The following is a 7,851-nucleotide window of genomic DNA, read 5'->3' as shown; positions in this document are numbered from 1 at the left end:
TCATGTCTTTGTGTTTCCCCTAAATTGTACTACTAAGTACCGTCATGTATTTTTGTTTCCCCTAAATTGTACTACTAAGTACTGTCATGCCTTTGTGTTTCCCCTAAAGTATACTACTAAGTACTATCATGTCTTTGTGTTTCCTCTAAAGTATACTCCTAAGTAACGTCATGTCTTTGTGTTTCCTCTAAAGTATACTACTAAGTACCGTCATGTCTTTGTGTTTCCTCTAAAGTATACTACTAAGTACCGTCATGTCTTTGTGTTTCCTCTAAAGTATACTACTAAGTACCGTCATGTCTTTGTGTTTCCCCTAAAGTATACTACTAAGTACTCTCATGTCTTTGTGTTTCCCCTAAATTGTACTACTAAGTACCGTCATTTATTTTTGTTTCCCCTAAATTGTACTACTAAGTACTGTCATGCCTTTGTGTTTCCCCTAAAGTATACTACTAAGTACTATCATGTCTTTGTGTTTCCACTAAAGTATACTACTAAGTACTTTCATGTCTTTGTGTTCCCCTAAAGTATACTACTAAGTACTATCATGTCTTTGTGTTTCCTCTAAAGTATACTACTAAGTACCGTCATGTCTTTGTGTTTCCCCTAAAGCATCAGCGTCCTATCGACATAGAACTAAAGTAACTTTCTAGATAGGTAAGAATTTTCTGTAAATAACATGAATGATCTTATCAGGACTTTCTGAATCCGCGTTAGTTGTCGTGTTTGTAATATGTGACTACAATTAGCACGCTATCACAATTAAGTTTGATGTCTCATTTTGAAACTGTTGCCTTAAACCATTCTCTCGCATTAGTAACATATTCAAGAGAAATCAATTACATTTCAACTATGACCTGAATTCGAGTTACAGTAAAATAATCAGCCCAATAATTTGTTACTATGTTAGGATGCTATTTCCAGTCACCTCTCCTTTTTATGATCAGGTCAAATTTCCCCTTCATGAACTGTGGCTACTACAGGTGGGGTCGTCTTTCTCCTTTACCTGTTTCCACCTTCGGTAAACTTTGTTCTCTATATACTGTGGCTACTCCAGGTGGGGTTATCTTTCTCCTTTAACTGTTTCCACCTTCGGTAAACTTTGTTCTCTATGTACTGTGGCTACCTCAGGTGGGGTTGTCTTTCCCCTCTACCTGTTTCTATCTTCGGTAAACTTTGTTCTCTATATACTGTGGCTACTCCAGGTGGGGTTGTCTTTCTCCTTTAACTGTTTCCACATTCGGTAAACTTTGTTCTCTATGTACTGTGGCTACTCCAGGTAGGGTTGTCTTTCTACTTCAATTGGGGTTGTCTTTCCCTTTTATCTGTTTCCACCTTCGGTAAACTTTGTTCTCTATGTACTGTGGCTACTCCAGGTCAAACAGGGAGCTCCCTACGAAAGTGAAATGGGGGAACTATTGAGCGAGTAGTGATTTACCTTATTTCAAGAACATACTAAGAAATTGAAATATACATACCAAAAATTAATTGTAGCAAGAATTACCATATATCTAACAATTTCATCATGAACTTTTAACAGATCAGTCATTTTTTTATTAAAACATCAAATTATTAATCAAAGTACAAGTCAAGAGCAAGGTCACACGGTCTTGATTTGTTTGGCTTACAAGTTCATAAACCGCACACCGCTAGTTCAAACAATTGTTTAACGGGACCGCCATGTTGGATTAGCAGTTATAACAAGCAGTCGTTCTTTAGTATATATTGCTGAGTGCCTTTGTTTTAACTGTACATTCTAATGAAACTGCTGATATATGACATGCTTTCCTTTTTTCCTGATCATCAAGTTAAGGGCCTAATTACAAGGATTGGTGAACCCTAAGCCGCGTTTAAATAGTGAGAGGGATATTTACTTGTCAGTTTTACCTACACTGGAATTTTGTTATTATTGGGCGTTTGATAAAGTACGAAACATCTTATCAGTGAAAGAAGTTTTCAAGGTAAATAAGATTTTTTTTTAATCAATAAAACCTCTTCCTTGACTTCCTGATTCCCCGGTTGTTACAGGGGGCCTGTAAAATGCAATCAATGGGTAATTTTTATTAAATTGTCTTTTCGCAGAAAAATCGTCCCGTCACTCTAGCCTGACCTAGATATTAGTATAATTATATCGAAATTTTGCTGCAAAAAGATTCAATGAAAGTGACATTGGTATTTTATTTTTCTCCTTCATTGTTATTATGCTGGCAAGTACATATTGCCATAATAAACGCACTGTTCTCTGACTTCCTGAGACGCCCTGCTTTGATCTCAGAGACTCTACTGTAATACTTTAAATCTTCTGACACTATGGGATACTTCTTTAGTGACTCGGACTTATATACTATTTCTTTACCGGCTAGACAGATTAGTGTCATCTCGAGATATAATAATACACAGTTGGTACGTCTTCAATGGTCTCTATGTAGATCTATTCTTAGTTCATATTTGGTCTCAGTTTTATCGGTTTGGAGTTTGAATTCAGAAATTTGTTGACAGTACGGTGTTTTCTTGTGTCACTCAACGCCATTAACTTTGTTTGATGTTTTTTCTTGATCAGCACAAGACTTCCTATCCTGTCGAAAGCTGATTGTGTTATAAAAGTTTATTAATTCTATTACATCATCGTATTGTTATCAACGCGTTATCTGTCATGCCCTAAGTGGCACCAGAGGAGCTATACCTTAAGGAGTCGTGGACATATAATACGGGAAACATTTCTGTGAACAGTTTTTTACATGCGTGTGACGTCATTTCTTACTTACTTCACTTCGTTCGACATAGATATTTCATGTATGTCTTTTTGTTGTTACAAATTTACTATTATTTCAACACTTTTGTTAAAATATCTCCTGATCCCTTTTAGCACCAAAATTTCTCAAGACAAAATAACAGAAATAGGATCTACTGTGTAAAGAAAATATTAGTTAACAAGGCAAAGTATTGCAATGCAATCCATAGTCCCTCACCGGTAAGAGTTGCTATATTTAACAAACAGTACACTTATGACAGGAAGCATAGGTCACAGTGAGGTTATAGTGACCTACTTCACTCCGTCATCCCTAGCTGTCCTTGTACACCAAATCTGGTTACCCCAGGTAAAACAGTATATAAGATATGCCCCGGACAAATATTTTGTTTCATAAGAAACCTTGAGCGCCCCCCCCCCCCTCCCTTTTCTTCTGTGCCTCTACGAAGGGACCAACATTGATCTGCTGTCGCCACTGTAATACTTGGAACCTTTTTCGTTTCGTTATCTTCTTTGCCGTCTGCCAACTACGCACCCGTCCTCATATGACCTTGGCTGTTGAGAGGATGTCCCCATCTGCAACAACAACAACTTTTTTGCGTCCAGGAATGATATAGATAAGCATACATATATAAGTTAACACGTTTCTAATACCGAAAGGCAGTTGAAACAGTTCAGCGAATGCGAAATGATGCCAGTAGATCGAAATAAATGCTAGACAATTATTTATTCCGGTGTTGTTGTCAACTCGACAAGTGTAAACAAACCATACAGTTAATAAACTGTACATATTAGAGTAAATCAACAAAGGTCTTACACCTTATTGAATCATTTATGACTCAAGTCATATATGGGTACTGGGAATCTATCAAAGTTCTACGCTCATTTTAAGGAGAATTTGTAATAAAATATACAGGTAAGTTACTGGCAAAAATATCTTAAAGGAAACTTTCGTAAACTTCAACAAAGTTTTCCAACGAAACGAACGTGGGAGAAACAAAATGTAAATACACATATACACTGAGTAAAATATTGAGAAGACGTGCAAATTTAATTTCTTTAATCCACTTAATGTGGATTCAATATAAGTGGAAATAGCTATTAATAATAACAATATATTCTAAAAGTTGTTTTAATTATCAGCATTATGCAGTAACCATGGGTGTCGTCTCATGATCAACTAAATCGTACAGTTACCATGTTTTGACCATTTGAAACCTCTGATATTATAAAATCTAACATAATAATAGTCGTATATCTTAAACATTGCTATTTGTGACAGACTTTTATGACTGTCTGTACTATGAGGAAAATATAATAGTATATATTTATAGTATGACTTTGGAAGCTATAGCATGTATCCTTTTTCCCGCAGCAAGACGTGGTGACGGGACACTGCTCAGGGCATACGCCTTATTTCGATTAGTTAGAAACTTGCTACATCCCTCACAATACTTTGATATCGGTTTGTGTGTTAACAGATTAAATTAAAAACAAAACATTTGAAAATTATGACAAACTAAGTAGTAGAACTAACGATACGTAAGAGGTGACGGTCCCTGTATATTTAGCACTACCTACGTGCAAGCTGATTGGTGGAATCTCTGTTTAGCTACATAATTTTCTAGCAATAGTCTGAAATAAAACATGTACACTCTTTTTCTAGCTATTAATCCTGTTAAGGAATTTTAAGGATAAATCGATTTCATATCACTTCCGTATGAAGTAAAACAAGTTGAGGTGTAATCATAAAACATTATTTTGTGTTTTTGCACATTAGGGTCATATTCTTGGAATGTCTCTAAGAATCCGGGTTCCGAACACAGATCGAATGAAAACTATTTTGCATAACAACGCCAGTTTAATTGCCATACCCGGTTCATTTTCGCAGAACGTATTTACACACACACACTTGAAAAGGTATGGGGCCACCTGGCCGACCACATATCCGGATACTCCAGTTTCTTCCTACATTTAGACACTAAGCGCGCAAGCATCAGGGCCAACAAGAATGATTAATATCAATTGAAATAACTTGTTTCATTATTGTTGTAAAATAAGTAAAGTTCATATATATATACACCACATAACCCATAGTAACTTTTCTTTTCACCTATAGATCTGTGCTATAATGATGTCTATATGACTTGTTTAATTCAAACATTCTTTTGAATGAAATACAGGGGTTAATTAGAATGACATCAAGGCTTATTCTCAACGGCAAACCACTCCCCTTCTGGATCAAATATCGACATCCTGTTTATTCCATTTCAACGAAATTTTTTTGCATGAATTTACCAGTCATAGAGATTGAATCACTGGAAGGCCTAAACACATTCTCTCCAATGGTGCTCAAAATGTTAAAGTTTATTTATTAATGAAGTTGATTAATATCGAAATTCTGTAAAGTTAAAAGTAGTATCGAAAAACAATATAATAAACGGAGGAGATAACTACCATACATAACAAATAAATAGTACAACACTTCACAATAAACTCCGCATGAGTGCACTGAAGAAACAGGCATACGCCCATTGATATTGGTCATACAGTCAAGGCACTTGCCCTAAAGTCCACGTNACGTGCAAGCTGATTGGTGGAATCTCTGTTTAGCTACATAATTTTCTAGCAATAGTCTGAAATAAAACATGTACACTCTTTTTCTAGCTATTAATCCTGTTAAGGAATTTTAAGGATAAATCGATTTCATATCACTTCCGTATGAAGTAAAACAAGTTGAGGTGTAATCATAAAACATTATTTTGTGTTTTTGCACATTAGGGTCATATTCTTGGAATGTCTCTAAGAATCCGGGTTCCGAACACAGATCGAATGAAAACTATTTTGCATAACAACGCCAGTTTAATTGCCATACCCGGTTCTTTTTCGCAGAACGTATTTACACACACCCACTTGAAAAGGTATGGGGCCACCTGGCCGACCACATATCCGGATACTCCAGTTTCTTCCTACATTTAGACACTAAGCGCGCAAGCATCAGGGCCAACAAGAATGATTAATATCAATTGAAATAACTTGTTTCATTATTGTTGTAAAATAAGTAAAGTTCATATATATATACACCACATAACCCATAGTAACTTTTCTTTTCACCTATAGATCTGTGCTATAATGATGTCTATATGACTTGTTTAATTCAAACATTCTTTTGAATGAAATACAGGGGTTAATTAGAATGACATCAAGGCTTATTCTCAACGGCAAACCACTCCCCTTCTGGATCAAATATCGACATCCTGTTTATTCCATTTCAACGAAATTTTTTTGCATGAATTTACCAGTCATAGAGATTGAATCACTGGAAGGCCTAAACACATTCTCTCCAATGGTGCTCAAAATGTTAAAGTTTATTTATTAATGAAGTTGATTAATATCGAAATTCTGTAAAGTTAAAAGTAGTATCGAAAAACAATATAATAAACGGAGGAGATAACTACCATACATAACAAATAAATAGTACAACACTTCACAATAAACTCCGCATGAGTGCACTGAAGAAACAGGCATACGCCCATTGATATTGGTCATACAGTCAAGGCACTTGCCCTAAAGTCCACGTGCAAATACAATGCACATGTCACATTTAAGGCAGACTAAACAACTGAAGCACACTATTAAAGATTTTTATTTCAAACGAATAAAGGCAACAGTGGAAAGCTGTACAAAATCAACAATATACATGCTCAAATCAGAAACAACATTCATCAAATAGTGTCAATTAAAAGTCATATTAATACGAGCCTTTCTAACTTAAGGTGGTTCAAGTATCATGCGGACTTATTGTCGATACATTTTAAAATGTTGAGAATATATGTAAAGTTGATTAATTTATTTTGTAACAAGATGTGACATGACTTTCCTTTTACATATAATATAGCATGTTAAGCATAGATATATCATATTTAGTTTCCAAAATATAAAAAAAAATATCACTTAGAACCAGCCTGTGTATATTCCCATCAAAGAAAGGTACAGCCTCGTAGGAAAGTATGTTTATCAAGGGTGGTTGAGTTTATTATAATTATTGAAATGAACAAGATTATGTTTTCTGTTCATGACAAATATTTATAATAAAACAGACCTGAAATCTCTTCTCCAAACAGTAAATATCTCTATAATTCTAACCTACCTAAAAACTCTTGGTCTGTTCAAAAAAATATAACTAACCATAGCCACTCATACTTTTCCAAGTTGGCGTTTATCTTTTACCTTTACGTTCGACTAGGGATATTATCTAAACATGTTTTATCTCCTTTTTATTGACCCTAATGACCTCTTTTGTGTGGATGGACCGTTAAGATTCCAATAATGATAATGATAACTATTTATGACATCAAGAACAATTCAGAAAAAATGAGTAATATTTTCATGAGGATTGTTTAATAACATAGTGTCAATCATAATTCATATTGCTACAAGTGTATCTAGGCCAAGGTGAAGGTTATGGATAAGGCTATATATCAACATAGTCAAACATCGTTTGTATACACAAGTTTATATCAAACATGTTAACATGGTCGAAGACAACCTTAAGTTCGTCTGCATGAAAAAAAAAAGTGTTGGCTTCCCAAAGTTTACATTAAAGTGGGAAAGTTGCATTCATATACTTGTCAACGTGCATAGATTGGACTTAAGCTACAGTATGAATATCAGCCACTTAATGAATAAGATATTAATGAGCTTGTAACATATTTGGGGTTTTTTCCTCTCAATATCAATCCATTCGATTGTTGTGAAGAGAATTCAGACAGTATTGTAGTGTGTTACATACGCGATATTCAATGATAAATGGAGACAATTTGAATCACGATGAAGCAGAAATACTCTTTATTTGTCGTTTTTTTACAGTTCATTGATTATGTATTATAAATTCTTCTTCAATCCAAATTGTTATAAATAAAGCACTCAAATGCAATTCTCAGAACGCTTACCGTCACTTTAAATATCTCTTATGTCAGGAAGCATAGGTCACAGTGAGGTTATAGTGACCTACTTCACTCCGCCATCCCCAGCTGTCCTTGTTCATCAAAGGTTGAAATAGTATAGAAGATATGCCCCGGACAAACATTTTCAAATGTAAA

This window comes from Mizuhopecten yessoensis, unplaced genomic scaffold (assembly GCF_002113885.1).
Source record: "Mizuhopecten yessoensis strain PY_sf001 unplaced genomic scaffold, ASM211388v2 scaffold8469, whole genome shotgun sequence".
Classification (NCBI taxonomy): Eukaryota; Metazoa; Mollusca; class Bivalvia; order Pectinida; family Pectinidae; genus Mizuhopecten; species Mizuhopecten yessoensis.
This window is presented reverse-complemented; position numbering follows the sequence as displayed.